Consider the following 21,797-nt stretch of genomic DNA (forward strand, 5'->3'; position numbering starts at 1 on the left):
TTGTATAAGACCACATTTGAATGCCAGCTCAATAAGAACAAGGCTTCTTGTCCACTACAGATTCCTTAGCACCAAGAAACAGGGTTGACATGCAGAAATAGCAATAGCTAACCCTGAGAGGGTGTTTATATGTGCTTGACCCTGTTCTAAATTTTTTGCTCATTTTAAGCCACGTAATCCTCTGCTCCATGGGCTGGTTGATATCACTGCCCCATTTGCAGGTGAGCAGACTGAGCACTGAGAAGTAGGCACCAAGTTACACAATGCAGAAACCGGGACTTGAACATCACTGCTCAAGTACCATGTATGTGGTCAGCAGGCACTCAGAAACGTTTATAGAAGGAATCAATGAAATGACACAGACAAAGTCTTCGAGGAAAGTTCAGCCACAAGTTAGGCACTCAACAGGTATTAGACGGCTTTTCTCTCTTGCCTTCCTGATTGGGAAAAAAGAAGGTATAAGTAAAACTTCATGTCTGCCCTTAGAGATCTTCCCTCTGGTTAAGAAAATATGAACAGCTAGGACAACTAGAGAATTATATGGCAGTATACTTTAGAATAAAGTGCTTGACCTAGGGCTGAGGAGCATTTTTTTGCTCCTCTGGGGCTTTTTGTCAATGTGTGGAGACATTTTTGATTGTTGCAAATGGGGGTTATGTGCTAATGGCATTTCCAGGGTGGAATGCTGCTAAATATGCTATGACAAAGACTCATCCAGCCCCAGAGGTCAACAGTGCTGAGGGTAAGAAACCCTGGCCTAAGTAGTAAAGGCTATAGTAGTCCTGAAATGAAAGAAAGAAACATCTGGGAGTTGAACGAGTCACAGCAGACTTTGCTGATGAGGTCAGTTTTTTTAGGACAATACTATTTAAATAAACCTAGAAGCCTCCATCACTATTCAGTTGTACCTCTAAGTAGTGGTGAATATTTACACATAAAGAGGATGAACTGATTAATCTTAGCATTAGTCAGAAAGGTTTGTCCAGTATTCACACCTGGAAAAATAGCAATCAAGACCAGAAATTATTAACATTGCATGTGAACCAGTGACACTTCTACAAGCCCAACTAATAAGAAAATACTTGCTTTTCTTCTTCTTTTTATTTACAGCTTTGAAGAGAGGCTTAACTGGGCTTATTACAGGTGTTGATACATGTCTCTTCTGTACCCAAAATTCATAAATCACCTAGTCAGAGCTCCAGCTGGACCCCGAGATGACAATCAGACATGCCCGATCATGTGTAATGAATAGGTAAGACCAATCACAATATCCTCCCTCCCCAGAATTCTTTTTGCAGGTGTGCCTGAGAATCCTCCAAAAAGAGGACATGTCCTAAGGAAAAAGTCCTGACCATCTTGACCTAGAAACAAGGCCTTAGTCATGGAAAGGAAATGGTGAGTGTTGATATCCACAATAACTAGCTATCCAATCCAGTCAAACCAAGCACCATGAAATCACACCACAGACTGCAGAAGGGATTAAGAGCACAACTTCAGGGTCAGGTGTCTGGATTCATATTCCTGCTGTATCACTAATTAGCCATGTAGCCTTGGACAATTTATTTAACCTTTATGATTATATGGATAATAATATATAATAATCTCTTGTAGGTTGTCATGAAGATTAAATTAATTAATCCAGGTAAAGGATTAGTTTCCAGTGCTTGACACATGATGGGAACACAATAAAGCCAAGCTAATTATTGTTGTTTAGAAGGGAGAGCTATAATAAAGAGTAAATCATTAGATTTACTAAAATTTCTGTCAAATATTGTAAATATTTGACAAGCTGTACTGTTTAAGCATTCCTCCAGTACAAGCTGTACTGTTTAAGCATTCCTCCAAAAGAGGGCAACACAAAGGACAGTGCATAGTTCTTGCTTTTTCCATTTTTATCTTTGGTCCACTTGGGATGTCTTGATATCCACAAGCTGGTATACTACTCCCAAGAGGACATCCAGCATGTCTTAAGGACTACTTTCTAGGTTCAGAAGCTTCTTGGTAAAAGAATGAATGCAAGAGGGATAATGTTATTAAGATGACCTTATCATAGTCACAAATTGTGGAGCCTCAGGATACTCAGGTTACAAAAGTGACACATTTAAACCATCTTTTTCATAGAATAGAAAAAAGAAAACTGCAGTTACGAAATGATTTGCCCAAAGACACTAAAGTAGATGGTGGAACGGGGGTTCAAATCCCCTTGTCTGACTGCAAAGCCGACACTCTTTCCACTGATCCATCCTGTCCAGCTGACCACAGACTAGACTTCAGGAAGTGCTCAATTGCTCTTAGAATTGCATTCCCTCATTTACCAGAATAAAAAATGGGTTAGTTATTGTTGCATTCCTGAGCAATGATGAGTAGAGACCACATCCAAAGTATCAAACACGTTAGGCAGAATAGGCTGGTTACATGTGACAGGAACTGAACTCAAACTGATTCAAGCATAAGAAGGAATGTGTTGCTTTATATATCTGAAAATCCCAAACATTGAACTTGTTTCAGTAGGAACAGCTGGATGCAAAGGCCCCGATAATGCACTCAGGACTCTCCCTCTCTCTTCATTGCTCATTTCTGCTTTCTTCTATATCAGCAACCTTCTCAGTTAAACATTCTCCAAGAGGTGCAAAGATGACCATAAACAGGCTTCCAGTCAGGCAGCTAACCATCCCTTATAGAGAGAAAAGTTGTTCCCCACAGTGCTTCCAGAAAGAGTCATGAAACTCTTAGACCTGGATTGGAGAACGCATCCACCAATGATTCATCACTATGGGCAGAAGGATCCAATGCTCTAATTGCCCATCCTGAGTCACGTGCCTCCTCCTAAGGTGAAAGTGGAAGGTAGGAGATAACTGTTAACCCCACCCAAGGCACAGGTACCAAGAACGAGATAAGGAGCTGAAGGTTGCCACCTACATTTATGCTGCTTACAAAGGGTTGAATCATGGTCAGTCAACCAGATTTCATTTATGTCTATAGATGATATCAAGCAGAGTATGATTTATTTCAGAATATGTTGGGAAAGATCAGAAGTAAAAATCCAAAGTGGTTCCTCTTAACTTCTTACTGAGACATTAGTCATTGATGAGTAGGTTCCTTCCTTTACCTGGCTAATATCTATGAACTCTTCAACTCTCTATCATTAGACATGTTCTCAGCTCCTCTAAAAGGTCTTCTTTGACCCCTCTTCCCCACAAACTGTGTGAGGGATACCCAAAGTAACTCCTGCTTGCTCGGGGCACGTATAGCATTAACCTGATGGACTCACCTCTCATCTAATTCCTGCTTTTCCCTGAGGCAAAAACTGTGGATTTTACCACACAGCTCTAGAGCTGCTATAACTTCTAAATATATTTATTTATTTATTTACTTAGTTAGTTAGTTAGCTTTGGCATGGGCTGGCACAGGGAATCGAACCCCAGTCTCTGGCATGGCAGACAAGAATTCTGTCACTGAGCCATCGTCACACCACCCAAAATATTTTTACTTTTAATTAGAGAAAATGAACAAGGATTGATTCACTGTGTGACAGCTTCATTACTCTTCATTTCATTGGGGATATAATTTTTAATGACAATAATAACTGATGAAAACATAACTTTGTCGACATATTTTTCCAATTTACCTAAAAACTTACTAAGCACACCTGCTACTAGTATGTAATAGATGCCATATTCTGATCATAAAACTTCTAAGGAATTTAAATTTGGTCCTTCAAATAAAGGCATTCAGGAGCTCGGCATGGCCATTATCATAGCCTCTCCCACACTGCACTGTAATTTGTTGCTGTTGTTTGCTTGTCTCTCCTGTCACTGTTTATAGAGTGGGGGCAAGTGGGAAGTGGGAAGAGCATGAATTTTGGAGTTAGGCAAAATTCATTTAATCCCAGATGCTGGTTTGGGCAAATTTGTCTGTTTATTCATTGACTCATTCCTTCATCCCTTCCGCAAATGTTTAGTAAGCACTAGAGATAAAGAGCTATTAATCTTTGTGGACAGGTGAAAAGAATAGAGGAGTCACTTTGTAGAAGAAAAGTTTCAAGGGAAGATAACATATTTGAGGTTTGTCACAAAAATGCAGAATTATATTTGCTATGGCTTCAGATGCCAACTGAAGAGAACTTACAGGAAGACAGGAGCTAAGTCGGCCATTTTACCACTACACTGCGCAGATACTGTTTGAGAATGGAGCCAACACAGAGGAAAAGAGAGCAAAGTTGGAGAAGAACTTCATCCTGGTGAAGGCACATGAGCTCCTGAATCCAGTCAGATCCAAAATCAGATCTACCTCCAGATTTTTCACTAATATGAATTTTTTTCTAATCTCCCTTTGCTTAAAACAGCTTGAGTTGGGGTTTTGATACTTGTAACCAAACTATATTGAGTGGCTCAGGAACCGTACAGATCCCAATTCCCAGAACAATCCCTGACACCCACAGCAGACACTTGCTAAATAGGAACAGAGTGAATAACCAAATGGTCCGATTAAAGTGTCTCAGGAAGTTCCCTCCATTGCAAGAAATATTCTACCAGAGGCTGGGAAAATCATATTTCAATGCTTTAAAGGGGACTCTTTACAAGCAAGAGGTTTATTTTCAATGTGCTCGGAGGTTCCATCTATTCCTGATGTTCTATGATCTGTGCTTTTCAGTTCTTACGAGGCTTAAATTCGGATAGATTTGGAATATCACAGTTTCTACAACAAAGTAGCTTGCCGCATTGGAAAGAAAGTCGTATTCAGATTTCTGTCCATGCCATCATTCCAACATCTTGCTGTGGGAACTGAAAGCCCTGGATCCCTACCTACTAAATATTGGGTAAGTGATGATGAAGAACTTGTCATTGGCAACCAACAGGTAGTTACTGCATCTTTGTTTGCTTCTCTTTTAATACATTGATATATGTCATGGGTTTTTCTAAAATATGCCTGCCTGTTATTTGTGCTTTGGGGTATTTATGTGCAATAAATAGCCTTAAATATGAAAAAATAGCTTGTGTGTGAACAAGAACTGCTGAGACAGATGGGCCTATAGCAAACACATTTGGCCTGTTGCAACACATAATTTCATCTTTAAGAAACTGCTATGTAACTTGTAAGATGGATTCAGCTGCAATACAGTCCAGAATAAATGGAAGGAATTGGCAGTGATGGATGGTGGAGTGATTATTCGTCTATTTAACATATGACATTTGCATTCATAGATTTATCTTTCATTTGAAGAAAGTAATCACAGTTCTATCACCGTGTTTATCATTTGACTCACCCTGTTTGTCTCCTGTGTACAGGTCTACTCCCTTGCTTCTAGGTGCTTTAGATTTTATCTTCCTATATGCAAAGCATGCTTGACACACTCCATAAGCTATACATGAAAAGGAGAGCAAATATAGTAACTTGTTCTCTGAATGAAATCTTTAAGTTGATGTTGTATACAATTAGTCTTCTGCTGGCGTTTTTGTTATGGATATGAATTTGGATATGACAGACAACTTTGAGATTTATGTCAGTGGATGAAAGATAGAACTCCTTTATCAGATTCAGAGTGATCCATGTGGGACCTGTGGATTTTGATACTAATTACATTACAGAGGAAAATGCACGAATTATTTTATTGCCTAAATGCAAACTGTGTGTAGTGCCCCACTGTATAGTTCACAGCATACGACCATGTTTTAGTATGGGAAAATGATAACTTAAGAGGTTAGTCTTCAATTAGAACAGGAGTAAGAGTCCATGTAGGAAGGGGGATTATATCTGGTCATAAACTGTGCTATTTCAAGTGCATGCAATTTGTAAAGTTGAAGTTTAGTTCTCCATATCAGTTTCAATAAAAACTTGGAACCCATCTCTTAAAAGAAAATGAGCTCCTTGTAGGAGTCTCCTTGAGGGTAGGAGGTGTGGTATCAAGACTCACAAAGAATACAAACTTATCAAAATCATCAATAAATATGTATTGACTATCTTTGCTTCAATAAAAGTACACACAGAAGGAAATGTTAGAAGAAAATATTTGTGGGTAAATTTGAATAAGGAACCTTGATGGGTCAGAAGGAAGATGGAAAATTCTAAGCAATTCTTTTTATCCATTTATTTATTCTTCTCTAAGAATATTATGGGTAAAGGGACATTTTTATGAAAATCTAGGGGAAGAAAATCATCAACCAAGCGCTTTGCTCTCAGTGCTTCCTATGTATCTGACACAGGAATATGGAGATCATTAACACATTGTTCTTTCCCCAAAAAGAGCACATATCTAGGGAAGGGAAAGTATATTAACATTTTAAACAACTAATTCAACACCAGTGACAATGCTAGGCTCTATTCTCTCAAGGATCAGGATTCTGAATGGCTTTTCATCTTCCATTAGAAACATGGAGAGAAACTAAGGAAATCCCTCAAATGGTAAATCTCAGGATTGGTAGCTGCACTCAATGGAGAAGACATTCAATCCAGACTGTAGCAAGGCAAAAGTGCTTGGTTAATCAGGGAATCCCCTGACACTGCGTCAAACTTTAGGGACACCCAAATCAATAGGCCAAGCCCTCGATCATGAGGCTTACTTTTATGAAGCTTATATAGGCAGCACAGAAGCTTAGACTACCTAGAGGCATGCCTAAGAGTTACTTCTGGAGGACCTCTTGTGTTGCGCAGATGTGGCCTCACTCTCTCTAAGCCCAACTCTGCAAGTGAAATCGTTGCCCGCCCCCCCCCTACATGGGACATAACATCCAGGGGTGAAAATCTCCCTGGAAATATGGGAGATGACTCCTAGGGATAAATTCAGCCCTGGTACCATGGAATCAACAATTCCATCCTGGCCAAAAGGGGGAAAGAAGTGTATCTAATAAAGTAGCAGTGGAAGAGAGGCTACTCTGGAGGTTGCTCTTACACAAACTTCAGTTAGACCTTGCTACCTACCATAACCTGCCAAACCAAAACCAGGACCATTCCAGCCAATCCTAAAGAACACCTAGGGCAATACATAAGATTCCACAAGGGTTCCACACACTAGAGTAACTTTCCAGAAACCTACAACCTCCACATGTGTCCCTAGTCCAGATAAGTCCTGAAATCTAGAGGGCCCAACCTCTCCAGAACATCAGATAGTTCCATCTCCCTACCCCATATTAGTGACAGACCCTTCCAATATCAAAAATTTAGAATTGCCATAGCCCAAACACCCTTAAAGAGAGGGATATAAAGAGCGAAGGTGATGGTGGAGTTATACAGAGAAGATAGGATTTAACAAATGAATGCTGAATCATTAAATTGATATCTCTTTTAGTCTCCAGTATTTTAGAGCAGCTAGAAGTAAAAACCTAAAATTGTGGAATTGTAACCCATTTCAAACTCTGAACTATGTTCTACAGCTAATTGTGGTATGCTTTGAGATTTATAGCTTTTTTGTATATAAGTTATTTTTCACACACAAAAAAGAAGGAAAGAAAAACTCTGGTATCTGTACTGTAACTATTTGTTGAAGAATGCTTTGAAAACTATTGCTTTTTTATTTCTTTGCTTTGTACATTGCTATACTATACAATAAAAAAAGTTTTAAAAGATGAAGGTAAAAGCAAAACAAAAACAAATAAAAAATGTGCTTAGCTAGTGTTTCCCAGTGCTTCTGGTACCCAGTGTGGTACTGCCTCAAAATCAGGATCACCGGGAAACTTTCAGAAATGCAAATTCTGACACCCTACTTCGGAATACATGAATCTTCGTAAGTAGAACCCAGCCATCTGTGGTGTAAGAAGCCCTCCAAGTAATTCTGATGAACACACAAGTTTGAGAACTTTTGCTTTTGGTAATTCTCCTTCAGGGAAATAAAATCATTAGAGCATCTGAACACCTTACAAAGATAATCAAACAACTGCTAAAGACGTTAAGGATGAATCAGTGATAAGTACAATACGAAGGAAATTTAGAAAATGATTAAATCCAAGGGAAGAAAAGTTATCTGAAACAGGTTAAGGAATCATAGTTAGAATATGATTCAGGTCTGAATCATGCACACAGTCACAATCAAGTAAATACTAAATATTGATCTAACCAAAATTAGAAGAGTAGGGAGCAGAAAGTAAGCTTGTTCAATGGAAGGTGGGTGGTAGAAACTAGAATGTGGGATTCCCATTTTCTACAGTTGATGGTTAAGGGATCAGCTAAAGGAATCGAAAATGATTGGTCTAAAGTAAGGAAGAGAGAACTGATGTTTTTTCATAATAACTCTTGTAGAAAAGGTTGTTTCTTTGTACTTTGCACATGCTTAACTTGGATACAAAGTAACAATGGAAATGAATAAGAAAACATTCCCTTCTCTGAAGACATTTTCTAAGCTCTCTGATAATCATTATCTCTTCTTAACTCTGAGAGCAATTATTGTCTAGCAATTACAGACCAGCTAACCTGTTTTTGAAGGTAAAATCTTATTGGGACTCAGCTATACAGACCTATTGTCTAGGCGGCTTGTGTGCTACAACTACAAGGCTAAGCAGTTGCAACAGAGACCTGAGAGCCCTCAAAGTCTAAAATATTTATTATCTGGCCCTGTACAGAAAAAAATTGCCAACCCCTGATCTAGTCTACCCATACAGCATCTAATACAACACTTTGTATTTTAATGTTTGTCTTTCCTACCAGAACTTACTCAGTTCTTTCAGCAACCACACTCCTCAGGTAGGATCGTACTACTTATGAAGAAACAAAGGCTCAGAAAATTTTAGGAAAACTGATCAAGATCAAATAGTAAGTGGTAGAACTGGGTATCAAGCTGAAGTCTGTCTGAAACCAAAATGAATATCATTTCCACTAGCATTGTGGCTGGTGTCTAATCAGCTTTTCATAATGCCAGTGTAGTTTGCCTTTCCTAGATGTGATCTCTATTTAGGACGAGAATGACATATTAATCATCTTCATATCCTCTCTGTCTAGAACATAGGAAGCACTCAGAGCCAAGTCTGTGGTTGATGGCAATGAAATGAAGGTGAAAGGACCACCATTAATGTTCAGAATAAATTCTATGTATTCAAGGCAACGTAGTAATATTGATTGTTGAATGTTTTAGAAGATCTAAAAATATGGCCTGAGCTGCTTTTTAGTTGAAGCTGTCTGTATTAATAAAGCATTATTGTCTGGAAGAGTTCACACATGAAGGCATCAATGATGCCTATTCATCTTCGTGTGGTAAAGCTCAGGCTTCCTGTTTTTGTATTTGTCTGAATCTAGATTGGAAGCTCCCAGAGGCAGAGGTTTCATTTTGTACACCCAGGAAGTTATTTTGGGCACTTATGTTGTTCCATGACTAATTGCTAAAAATAAATGAGCAATAATGCATTGTTGGTGTGAGGTTTGCTTCATGTTCCTAAATGTATTCTGAAAAAACTGATTATGATTATGAACTTTCCTTAACCAGCCAAGTCTTCCAAAAGCAGAAACCTGGGGAGAATTACTCAAGGGAAAATGACATTATTGTTTTGGTTGGAAAGTTTCTTGTGAGTGATATAAACTAACTATGTACACTGTCAACATTAACTTGAGTAAAAGCAATGCTGTTTTTCTTTAAAGTGAATAGAATTATTGAAAGGAAGAATTCCTGGCTTGGAAAGAAGCATAGAGGACATCTATTCTCACCATCTATCCCCATTACCACATTTCCTAGTTGTTATCCAGCTTGTACTTGAATACATTGCAGAAAGAAAAACCCACCTACCTGCCAAAGTGGTCAATTCTCATCACTTCATTGATACAGTCATTCAAACATTTTAAAGTACCTCATATATGTTCAGGCATTGCTTGAAACTCTTTTATAAAATGTATTTCCTGATATAGGGTTAAAATCTGCATCCTTGTACCCTACATTGGTAGATATGATTTTTATTTCTTAGAAGCATACAAGTTTAATTAATCTTCAACATGATAATCCTTCAAGTATTGGGAGGGATTGGCACCATCCTTGATCATTCTCCTCTCTTTTCTAAGCATCTCCAGTTCCTGAAACCCTTGCTCATATGACGTGGTTTTATGTTTTTTCCTCCTCCACCCAGTTTGTTTACAGCCTTCTCAAAATGGGATTACCAAAATTATTGTTCCGTGCATGGTCTGACTAGTTGAAAGGAACATCCAGCCTCTCTTTTCTTTAATCCACTACATTTATTAACACAAACTTAGAGGGCATCTTGTTTTAGGGGCAATATAATAACAGTATTTACTCCCATTTAACTAATGATTAAATAAAGTTTTTAAATCTTATGCAAGTGGACTGCTTTTACATGACACCCCTTCTATCTTGCACTTGTGGGATGGGATTCAGAAACCTAGTCCCATTACATTTATATTATTAACTTTACCTTGTGGTATTAACTCCATTCAACCATTTAACTTTTAAAAATTAGGGAGATGCTGGGCTATAGAGATGAAGGCATAACTTCTGCTCTCCAGGAACAGATAGTGCCGTGGCAATGATGGATAAGTTAACAAGGAATTATAAATGAGTATGTTAGTGCCATGGCTGGTATAAGTACAAATGACATTGATAATAAATGGAACGGACAAAATTTTTGTCGTGGTTGTTGTTGTTATTGTGAGAAATCTGTAGGGGAGAGAGATAAAATGGAAGCATAATGAAAGGTCCTCATAAGAGATAATTGGCTTGAGCCTTTTGCAGCTAAGTAAAAATTAACCAAGCCAAGAACAGATAAAATACATTCTAGACTGTACTGTCCAGCACAGTAGCCACTTGCCTCATGTGATTATTGACACTTCAAATGCAGCCCGTCCAAATTGAGATGTGCTGAAAGTATAAAATGCTCATTTGAGTGTAAAGACCTTACATACCAAAGAATGTAAAAGGGCTAATTCATAATTTTTATATTTATGGCATGATAAAATGATATTTTGGATGTATTTTTGGTAAATAAAATACATTTTTGAGTTAGTTTCACATGTTTTCTTTCTACTTTTCACATGGCTACTAAGAAAATTTGAAATTATTTAATGTGGGTCACATTTATTTCTCTTGAAAAGCCATTTGCTAGAAAGTAAGAACAGTATATACAAAGGCAGAGGTGCAATGAAGAACAGCTAGAAATTTGGAAAGTCTAGACTTTGCTCATTCTAATTCCTCAATCAGTTATCCATCTCAATCTTCAATAAATTTGGATAAGTATATATACATAAAACACATTCTTAAAGAAAACTGATATTCCAGAGGAGCAACAGATTAAGTCTTAAGACATGCCACTGGTTACCTTCTTTGGAGGTCACATCAATCTGCCCTTGAGATTATAATAAGTCCACTTAAGTATATTGTTATTCAACCCAGATCACTCTATCTTGCTCACAAAATCTGCTCTCCAAAGCAAAAACCATTTTTAAAACCTATCAGTCTTTCTGGCTGATGATGCTGAGGTCTATTCCATGAGTCCTGACAAGATCCTGGTGGGAGAGAGGTCCAGTTGCCCTCTGTACTGATCAGGTAGATAGAATTTTCTTGGATGGACTTTCCCTGGCTTCCCATTTCATCCATCCATCCTATTCCCCCACTTCATGCTAGGGATCACTTCCCAAAAGAAATCAACTAAACAGAAATCTTTTTCTAGAATCTTATTTTTATAGAAATCTAGGTTAACACAGTAGTTTACAAGGAGTGGCCCTAGAAATTAGATTCAGAAATGGTTTCACTCATGGCCAGAAGGTAATAGGCCCTTTTTATTGCTGGTAGCCCCTGGCATGCATCAATATTACAAGATGCTCACCAGTGGTGAATTGGGTTAAAATGCAGAAATGATAAAACTTAGGCTTAGGCAGTGGCAATGGCGCATGAATGGAAGCAATGGTAATTATACGGACTTGGTGCTGCCTGGCTTTTGGTAATGCCTTTGTTCAGCTATTAACTCAAAGCATGCTGTGAAATCAGAAGCCTTATAAGACAAACCCTTATTTCCTATAGTTGCAGAGCAGACTGAGCCAAAAATAAGGTCCAGGATTTAATCATAAGGTTAGCAGATTGGCAAAGGAGACTGAAGACACCGACTTTTTTTGGGTCACATATTGCCAAAACCAGGATCCTAGACTAAGGATGGGATTCTCATAAAATTTTGGCATTCAATGTGGAGACTTACCTCTCTGGACTGATAAAAAGAGAAATCTCAGTTTCGTGAGAGGAGAGAAGCCTCCTCTCACCTGGAGACACTCCGCTAACATGGGAACACAATCAGTGGACCTGGGTTACTGACCTGCAAGGCGCAGTATGGGAACCAAACCATCAGACTCTATGTGGTGCTGGGTTCCAGGAGCTTGAGCTTGGTTCTCATGAGTATGAGAAACAAGAATTGGAAGTAGGTTGCCTTGCCTCATCACTGCTTCCAGTGTCTCATTTGCAGAGAGGTAGGTATCTCTCAAGATGAAGTCTGTTTCCTTAGCATCTACTCTTATCCCCACTATGGCCTCCAGACAATACTAAAGGTCTTATCACATCACAGGCCAAACAAAAGTACTATCCCTTCCTAGAAGGAAAGTGGTAACACACTCAAATAACTACAAACTTAGCCATGTTCTATCAGGAATAAGGAAAGCACTTGTAGGAATGGATGTTGAAAGAGCTGAATAAGGGAGAGAAAAATATAAGGCTGGATGAGGAAATTTTATTGCCATGGGAGCACTCTCCGTGGACTCAGAGTTTATGTCCTGGTAAAAATACTGGAGTTCTGGGGCCCCTTAAATTTAGACAGGAAATGGCCTATAGCAAATGTGACAGAGATGGTGAAAATACATCAGCAGAGTATTGTGGAAGGTGATGAGATGGAATGTTAAAAGGGATATATCATGTGAGAATAAAGAGCAAAAACCCCGACCATATTTCCCAGAAGGTTGAAAAGCTCATGCCTTCCTCTAAGTTGATTAATGAGTGGCTACCAGATCCAGTCAGCAATGGCTTCTTTTGGCTGGTTTTAAACACAGGAACTGTCACTGTGGAACCAGTCTAGAGGCATTTAACCAGTAGAGGTAAGGTAGATACAAGGACTGTAATAGGCAACAGGTTAGCATGGCAATCAGAGATCCTGGACTCACTAGTACCTGGGCTGGTGGGTAATATCCTGTTATCCCTGGAGGCAAGACAGATGGACAGACACTCTGGATTTATCAGAAGCTGGTAAGCAGAAAGATAATGTCAGGCACTGTCTTGGAAAATTACAATCTCTTACCCAATTTCCAGATCAAAGACAGATCTCAAATCCAGAAGCCACTGAAAGGGAGGCTGAGTCCTCTTAAAGAAGGATCTGGCAACACCACTGTAAGGATATAATGCCAAATTTTTCCTGATCCTTTCTTAAATGGACCTGCAGTCATTTACCTGTGTAACTATATATTAGGAAAACAAAAAATATCCAGATAGTTCATGGGATATTGGTAGGAACTGACACTACTACCAGTGAAACCAAAATGCCTTTATGGTCCCCAAGTTAGAGTGGGCAGTTATGGGGCCCAGGTGATAAAAGGACTTTGTGTCCCAAAATAGGTATCACAGGTCTGTGGATCCAACCTAATTTTATCTGCCTCTTCCCAAAGTGTGTACTTGGAATGAATATTCTTAGCAGCTGACAAAGTCCTTACATTGGTTCCCTGACCTCTAGACCAAGAGTTATTATCATGAAAAGCCATGGGCAAGACCATTTATCATGTAACTGAGAAAGTTTCTGGGGCTGAGCATAACCAAAAGCAAGAAAGGTACTGGTCATCCAAGCTGTGGAAGAAGCTGTCCTGCCATGGAAGCCATTTGATTCAGCAAACAGATGGGGCTAGAGGTCTGTACGGTGGTGGTGGATTGAACCATGTTCTCTAGTTTGGAGACGTTCTTGGTCTTGGTCTGCATCTTGGTGGGTGTGGATTTATTGTAAATAAGACATCTTCAGGATGTATTGTCAGTAAGGTGTGGTCCAACTGAATCAGGTTAGGCTTTAATCAGGATTACTGGAGTCCAGATTGCTAGAGTCCTTTATAAGCAGAGTGAAATTCAGGTAGGAAAAAAAAGAACATGAGGATCAGCTGGAAGTCAGTGGAACCCAGAAACAAAAGGAGAAGTTGCCTTCATATGCATCTCCATGTGACAGAAAAGCCAAAGACCAAGGATTCCCGGCAGCCAACCCCAGAACACCACCTGCAATACCTTGATTTTGTAATTCTCTTAGTCTCAAAATCATGAGCCAATGAATTCCCATTGTTTACACAAACTCCTTATGTAATATTTGTTTTAGCAGTTAGGTTGCAAAAGCAATATAAATTAGGATGTTGTGTGGAGGTTGTGCCAAGCTCCAATATGAGTGTCATAAAACAGACATCAAAGGTTCTGTCACAAGGCCATGCTTTCTGCAGTCAAGAACCATTTGCCTTTTAAAAGACAGCTTCTGGTATCCATCTAGACTCTTTTAAAGACTAAGTGCCTAACCATTAGACATTAAGTGACTCTGCAACTGGAACTGCCCATCATGACCTGGGTATCATCAGACCCAGTGAATTTTATGTTCAGTTGGGCATAGCAGCAGCAAACTACTTGATGGGAAAGGACATGAGTAGATTCAGTAGGCACAAGTAAGCTGTATAGACAGGTGGCTCAGGCTCCCAGGTCACCCACCTGAATTGCACCAAAGCCTCTCCTTCTGTTTAAATCAATTGCCTTAAGGATGATTGCTTAAAATTAGCCCAGGAGGGAAAAATACAGGACTGGTTCACAACTGGGTAAGCTTGATGTATTAATGCTGAAGTAATTGGACTGCCATTTCACCCCAGACCCATTCAAGGTGGCCCTGAAAGACATGATAAAAGGACATTTTTTTCAGTGAGCAGTGTTGTAAGCAGTATATTTGGTTGTTTACTTTCTATGTCGGGAAAAATGACTTGAGGTACAGATATACAAGAATTTAGGACAGGAGCAAATAGCTTAGCTAGTGGTCAAGGTCCTAGAAAGAGCAAGACTTGAATATTCTTGAAGCAGAGAACTGTGGAGAAGTATGCGGATGAACATAGGTTAATGAACTCAAAGCATGAGAATATTCTTGTCTCTGATAATGCCTCCTTCAGAAGGTCCATTGTAAAAGAGGCACCTTATAACCAGGTACCAGGATGGTTTAGCCTTGGGTGTCAGATGGCCTCCTCCTCACCTACCAGTGTTTGAACAACAAGCCCATGAACAATGTGCCCCTGATGGCAGGTATGAAGAATATGCCTGGGTCCAACAGCTTGGACTCCCTTCTACCAAAACTAGTTTAGCTTCTACTGTTGATGAATGCCCAGTGGCTCAGCAGCTACACTTTCACTGTCAGACTATCCCTCAAGGACACCAGCCAGCTACTTGATGGAATGTTGATTATATCACACCTCTGCTAACATGGAAGGGACAGCAATTCATCCTTACAACAATTTACAGCTATTCTGTTAAAAGGATTACCTTCCTGGTAAGCAGTGCCCCAGTAAGCATTACCACCAAAGGGCTTATGAAATACTTAGTTTACCAACTCAAGATCTCTTAGAACATACACACCTGGAGGAACCAGGTGACAACAGGCTCATGATCATAAGTTACCTCATCATCCAGAAGGAAGCCAATTTAATAACTTTATGAAATGATCTAGTAATGGCTCAGCTAAGAAACCAGCATAGGGGCACAATCTGTGGATTTGGGTTACTGACCTGCAAGATGCAGTATAGGAACCAAACCATCAGACTATACATGGTGCTGAGCCGCAGGAGTTAGAGCACGTAGGTATGAAAACCAAAGAGTGAAAGTAGGGTTGCCTCCTCTCATATCACTTCCAGTGCCTCATTTTTCTTTCATTCTTTCATTCTGTCACCATAATTCCTAGACTCTACTCCATTAGAAGTTTACATTCCCTTAGCTCCAACAGAGAACAAAGCAGGGGTTTCATTTAACCTGAAATTATGACTACTCCCTGATTATTTGAGGCTCTTCATGCCAGTGGATGAGCTGATGAATAATAATCACTGGCAAGGTGATTAGCCCTGAGTACCATGAGGATTTGGAGTTGGTGCTGCATAACTGAGGCAGAAGGAGAATGTTTCAAACCCAGGGGATTCAATAGGGTGTCATCACCTGGGGCCAGCTGTAACCACAAATGGACAATGGTAGCAACCATAAATGAACACAGACAAACTGCTGGAACCAGGAATTATTAGGTCCCTTATGAATTCATTGTTAATCTCAAGATACGTAACCCTTCCTTTGACACCCAAAACAGTGAGCATGGCGCCCATCACCCATATGTCAGAAAGGCCAATGCCATCTCCAAAACTTCTGAGAATTCCAGAGCCATGTAAAGGGAAGGCCATGTAAACCTCTGACTTTGACTTTTACTCCTTATCTAACCCTTGATTCCCCTTTTCCAACCTTGAGTCCTTTTTTTGCCATCCTCTTCCCTACACCATATCACACATTTTGTAGGTGTAACTTTTCTTTCACTCCTTGGAAACTTTGCATCATCAAAACACCAGCCTGTCATATATATACTGTCTTTACTCATGGTTTTAAATGACTAGTTGTAAGTTCAATAAGTCACAACTGCAGAAAAAAACCTCATAAAGCTCTTTGGTCACCCTGCATAGCACAAATATTGGTGACTATCTTTCACCTAAGCCCATACCTGTTGCCATTGTGCTCAGACCCTTTCTTGTAATTGAGATCTACTGATAATACAAAGGGCTATTTGAGTCTAAGATAATAGCAATAGTCGATAACAGAAATTTAGACAGTCATAAAAAAATCTCAAAGTCTATTCTAAGATCTTTACAAATAGTTACAATTTAAACCTCACAAGAAGCCCATTATGTGGGTACCATTTTCATCTCCATTTTACAGGCAAGAAAACTAAGGATCGAGGTGAAATAACTCATCTAAGGTCACATAGCCATTAAGGAATAGTGCCAGGATATGGATCCAGGGTATTTGGACCCAGTGTATGCATTTATTGATTTCTTTCACTAGTAACATCAAAGTGACTTCCCACACACATCCAGAGATTTTGCTTTTTAATTTCCCCATTTTTCTTCTGCAAGATAGGAAAATGTATACTGTGTGCTACCCCTTGTCCCTCCTTCATCCATGGCAGGCATAACTGATTGACCATAGTTTCTTGATTTGCTCAGCATTGACACATTTTCATACTGCTTTTCCATAGCTTGCACTGCCTATTAATGGGAACTGGCATACTTGATAAAACCTATTGACCATTATATTTTCTATACATTTAGAATAATTTTCAACAAGTTTCAACATGTCTTCACATACCTTCAAATATTAAATAAATTTTCTAGAATTTTCTTAATACCTAAATAGATTCCTTCAGAGCAAAGGCTTTCTTTTTAACTGCTCTTGAGCACTGATATGATAATTGCACTCTGACAAATGTATTTTTGAAAAATCAGCTATGTGGACAATGATTTTTATACTATTTCATGGTTATTTTTACTTGGGAACAATGTAAATGTCCAACAAAGGGGATAAATGATGGATGATAGATTGTAAAGATTGCCTCATTCAACATGATTTCAGCCTCTCCAGTGTTCCTTCTTGTTCTACAGTGTCTACAAAGCTAAAAATATATTGGGGTTCAGGTGTGCTTTCAATCCTATCAATGAGATGTACTTGCCCAAGACGTGAATTTGGAACCAAATTAAGTGGGAAGAGAGGGATGGTATAAGGCACCTACTTGTTGAGTATATATCTTAGCAAAGACAACATTGTTTGGAGCCAGCAGCAGTAGCTGCAGCTTCTCAGTTTGAATAGAGTTCCCTGATAAGGAACAGCAGCTACCTTGGCAGAGAAGCTCTACTTCAAACATAGAAATACATCCTGGAGTCCTTCTCTTCTTTCATCCCAACCTTTTGTAAGCCATTTATGACTTAGTAAAATTATACAAATCAGGTTGAATTCTGTTCTCTGCAACTGACACAGAGAAATTCTAGGCAGTGATCATAAATAATGAAAAGAGTTTTCTATCATGTGTCCCAAAGAGGCATAAGTTCATGTCTTATATCAAGTTAAAATCATTTAAACTTTCCATCTTCTATTTTCTCGTCAAGGTATTGAGAATTACAATGCTTACTATAGGAACGCTGACCTTGATGGAAATTTTGGAGGCTCAAATGATATACTGCATGTAAAGAATACTTGTAATTATAACAGATTATACAAATGCTTAGATTATACTGCTCTAAATTTTGGGTGCACTTTAGTTAAAAATTGAAGAAGCAGGCATTGATTGCCTTGTGCAGGTAACAGGATAGATTATCTTTAATACAGTAGATTGCTTCACTGGCCTCAGTTCTTTGCCCTTCCTGCTGTACTCTTTGCCAAGTGACTTAGTAGGGTGGAGTATATTCTTCTACCCCTTGGCTCTGAGTCTAGTCATGTGACTGGCTTTGACCAAAGGATGTCAGCAAGAAGTGCAATTCACCAACTGTTCTGAGCTTAGACACCAACAGACTTTGTATTTCTGCTTGCCTTCTTGCACTTGTGCTGTTACCATGATAAGAGCGCTCCTAGGCTCACCCACTGGTCCAGTGATCTCATCCACTGAATGAGAATCACGTGGTGCAGAACTGACCCAGCCACGCTGAGCCTGGACAGATAGCAAATGAATAGCAAGCCCGAACTAGATTAGCCTGGATCAGTCAACACCCAGCTGAGCCACAAGGAGAGGTGGGCTATAATAAATGCTTGCTGCTTTGGGCCATTGAGTTTTGACATGCTTAGTTGCACAGTAGGAAGTGACTGATACAATAGCCTTTTCTCAATGGGGAGCCTAAGCTCTAGAGAGAAATTTTTTTGACTGCGACAATGTATTGTCTGAAAAACAGAATGGTAGATACAAATCTCAAGCAAATAGCAATATTCTAATGAGAAGAGTTTTCTTCTTTAATAAAGGAAGACTTTCAGCAATAAACATTAGGGTCAAGGGAAATATTCTTGAAGTTGGTGACTGAATTTTTATAAAAGTTTGATTTTCTTTGGTGAGTAGTCAGAATAGAAGTACAAGAAGATTTGGGAATCAGATAGATCTAGTTCTACTCTATGATTGGGCTAAGTTATTTACCTCTTGCTTCTTTCTTTCATCTATAAAATGTTGGTGAAGTCTTGGGAGGAACTAATGAGGTAACAGTAAAAAAACAACAACACCTATATTGCCTGGGGAATGACACATAACAGGAGGTTTAAAAAGTAATATAAATAATTATTTTTCTTTGCTCGTAAACTCCAAAGCACTCTGATTCTATAACCACCTTTTTTCACTGATTATGTCTAAAAAGAAGACCCAAATATATGACATAAAATTTTCTTCACCTCTTTTATTTATTTCAGATTTCCACAGCCAATTTTTTAAAAAAAAATGCTTCATGAAAATTTAAACTCAAAAAATAAAGTATCATATATCATTTGCATATTTGTATAGATAATAGGTTCACTCAAAAGTTTCTTCTTGACTAGTCTAGGCTGTGTTCTAAGTGCTGGAAATACAGCAGCAAAATTTCTGCTTTCAATTCTACTGGGTCGAGGGAGCCAATGAACAAATACCTAAGAAATCAAGAGGAGATAGTTTCCATGAAATAAAATAATGCTGGAAAAGGAGGATAAAGAGCAATGATGAGGGAGTGACTATTTTGGAAAGAATCACAGAGAACTTTCGAATGGTGATACTTGGGTAGAGAATAAAAGGCGGTGAGGGGGTACACTACAGGTATCTAACAGAAAGGTTCTCTTAGCTGAGAGGACAACAGTTCCACAGACTCGGAGGTGGAGCATGCGTGGCATGTTGGTGGAACAGCGACAAGGCAGATTGAACGGAGCAGAGCGAAAGGGGGGGAGATTGATGGAAAATGAGGTGGCAGGCAGTGGAGGAGGGATAACTAATAAGGGCCATGTGGTCCCTAGGAAAGACTTCGGCTTTTACTCTGAATGATATGGGGAGCTATCAAAGGGTTTTGAGCTGAGGAATGACGTGATCTGAATTAATTTTTAAGCAGAGTGTTCTGGTTTCTGGGTGAGAAAAAGGAGCGAGTCTAAAAGCTGGGGAAGCAGTAAGAAACTTACTGCCATAATATGATAAAAAGACGAGGGACTAGACTGGAAGTGGGGAAAGTTGTGAAATATGGGTGGAACCTAGATATATTCTGAACACAGAGAAAACAGGATTTGCTAATAGATTGGATTCAGCCTATGATAAGAAGTATAGAGTTCAGTATTACATCAAGTATTTTGACAAGAACAACTAAAAGAGTGGCGATGACTTCTGCTGAAATGGAGACGACTGCAAGAGAAGTAGATCTGGGGATCAGTTTATCTTAAGATACTCATAACTTCCACCATGAATTGCTTTCAAAGATTTAAGAGAGAGTCCCCGTTGAACAAGCAATCCAGTTGAGATGAATATTTGAGTAGTTCTGATTAAATGCTGCTTTTAAATCCACTATCTATGTTATTCAATCTCAGAAGGCTACTAAAATATTTTATCATGTATTAGTTCATACAATTTAGAAAATTCGCCTCAAAGCATGCAGGGGGATATGAGACTATACTTCTAGTGTTCCATTTGTAATCCCTTCTTTTTTTTTTTACATCTCCATGATCCCCTGGGTGGTCTTGTGATTTCATGTTACTGGCATTAAAAAGAAAATTCAATCTCTATGATAGGGCTTCACTTTCTGCACTCAACACATTTAAACAACTTCCAACAATGGCAACCAAATTGTTCCAAAACAAATAGAATTCATGAATTTGGAAGAACCTAACAAATTTAAATATGTTGAACATTTCAATGGGAGTTTTGAATATTCCAAGTTCCAGTAACTTCCTGTTAAAATCCATTTAAAAATCTCTTCTCTTTTCCTTTTCTTCTTTTTTTGCCTGAGCTCTTTTATAGAGAAAGTCGAAGTAGAACTAACACTCCTTGTTCTGAATCTCCCCAGACATATCTGTCATCTTGATAACTGAATTTTTATAATTCTATTGTTTTCCCTTACAGGGAATAATTGGTTTGTATTTCTAGTTTTATTTGATGTTTTTATTAAAAAGGAAAATCAGCCTGAAAGAAGCCAGTGAAAAATTAATTTAATCTCTACAGGCTGAAAGAAGTTCATTTCTAACAGTTCTGGAAAGCACATTTAAAACATACCAGAAGCTTTACAAAGCTTATGTGTACTTTCAATGAAAAAAGAAAACTCAACTCCAGACTTTCATTTATATGTAAAATTCACTTGAGATAGAAGGAGAAATATCAAGCAGTTAAATTATACATGCCAAAGGTAGGAGTAGAAATAAGAAACATTAGCAGAGTCTTGATAGGGAATGTAGTAAAAGTTGATTTATGAACTATAAGGGATAAAGTGAAGGGTGCTGGAGGGGAACATAAGCAAAGAAAACAGAATATTATTGTTGCAAAGGGAAAACCCAGCATATTCAGATACATAAGAAAGGTAAAAGCACAGCCCCTGCAGAAAAGGAAAAATAATCTTACTGGTAAGAATTCCGTAAGGGGCCCAAAATATACTGAATCTGTAAGGATGTAAGAAAATTTAATTAAACTCAAACTTGAGAATGAATCTTTAATATCAACTCACTATTTTAATTTCTTGTTAATCAAGTTGAAGTATTTTTCCCTCTGTGGGAGAGAATTTGAAGAAAAAAAACATGATTGAAACTGGGAGGAATAAGAAAGGAGGCAAGATTAGATAGACAAAAAAAAGAAAATGGAAATAGGTGAATCTAAATAATAAAACAGGCTGCATCATAAATA

General features: G+C 38.6%; 1 long non-coding RNA gene across 3 annotated transcripts in view; it reads left to right on the forward strand.

Annotated features, from left to right (window-relative positions):
• Nucleotides 1–21,797, forward strand: part of LOC143686462 (uncharacterized) — an 83,730-nt gene that overhangs the window by 19,382 nt on the left and 42,551 nt on the right. For 2 of the 3 annotated variants that reach the window (XR_013177174.1, XR_013177172.1), the window contains 4 exons: nt 1,111–1,252; nt 4,654–4,819; nt 8,638–8,742; nt 8,929–9,314. This is a non-coding gene — a long non-coding RNA (uncharacterized LOC143686462). Of the gene's footprint in view, nt 1–1,110; nt 1,253–4,653; nt 4,820–8,637; nt 8,743–8,928; nt 9,315–21,797 lie in introns of those variants that run through there. The other variant, XR_013177173.1, reaches the window with a different exon arrangement.

Source organism: Tamandua tetradactyla, chromosome 6 (genome assembly GCF_023851605.1).
Source record: "Tamandua tetradactyla isolate mTamTet1 chromosome 6, mTamTet1.pri, whole genome shotgun sequence".
Lineage (NCBI taxonomy): Eukaryota > Metazoa > Chordata > Mammalia > Pilosa > Myrmecophagidae > Tamandua > Tamandua tetradactyla.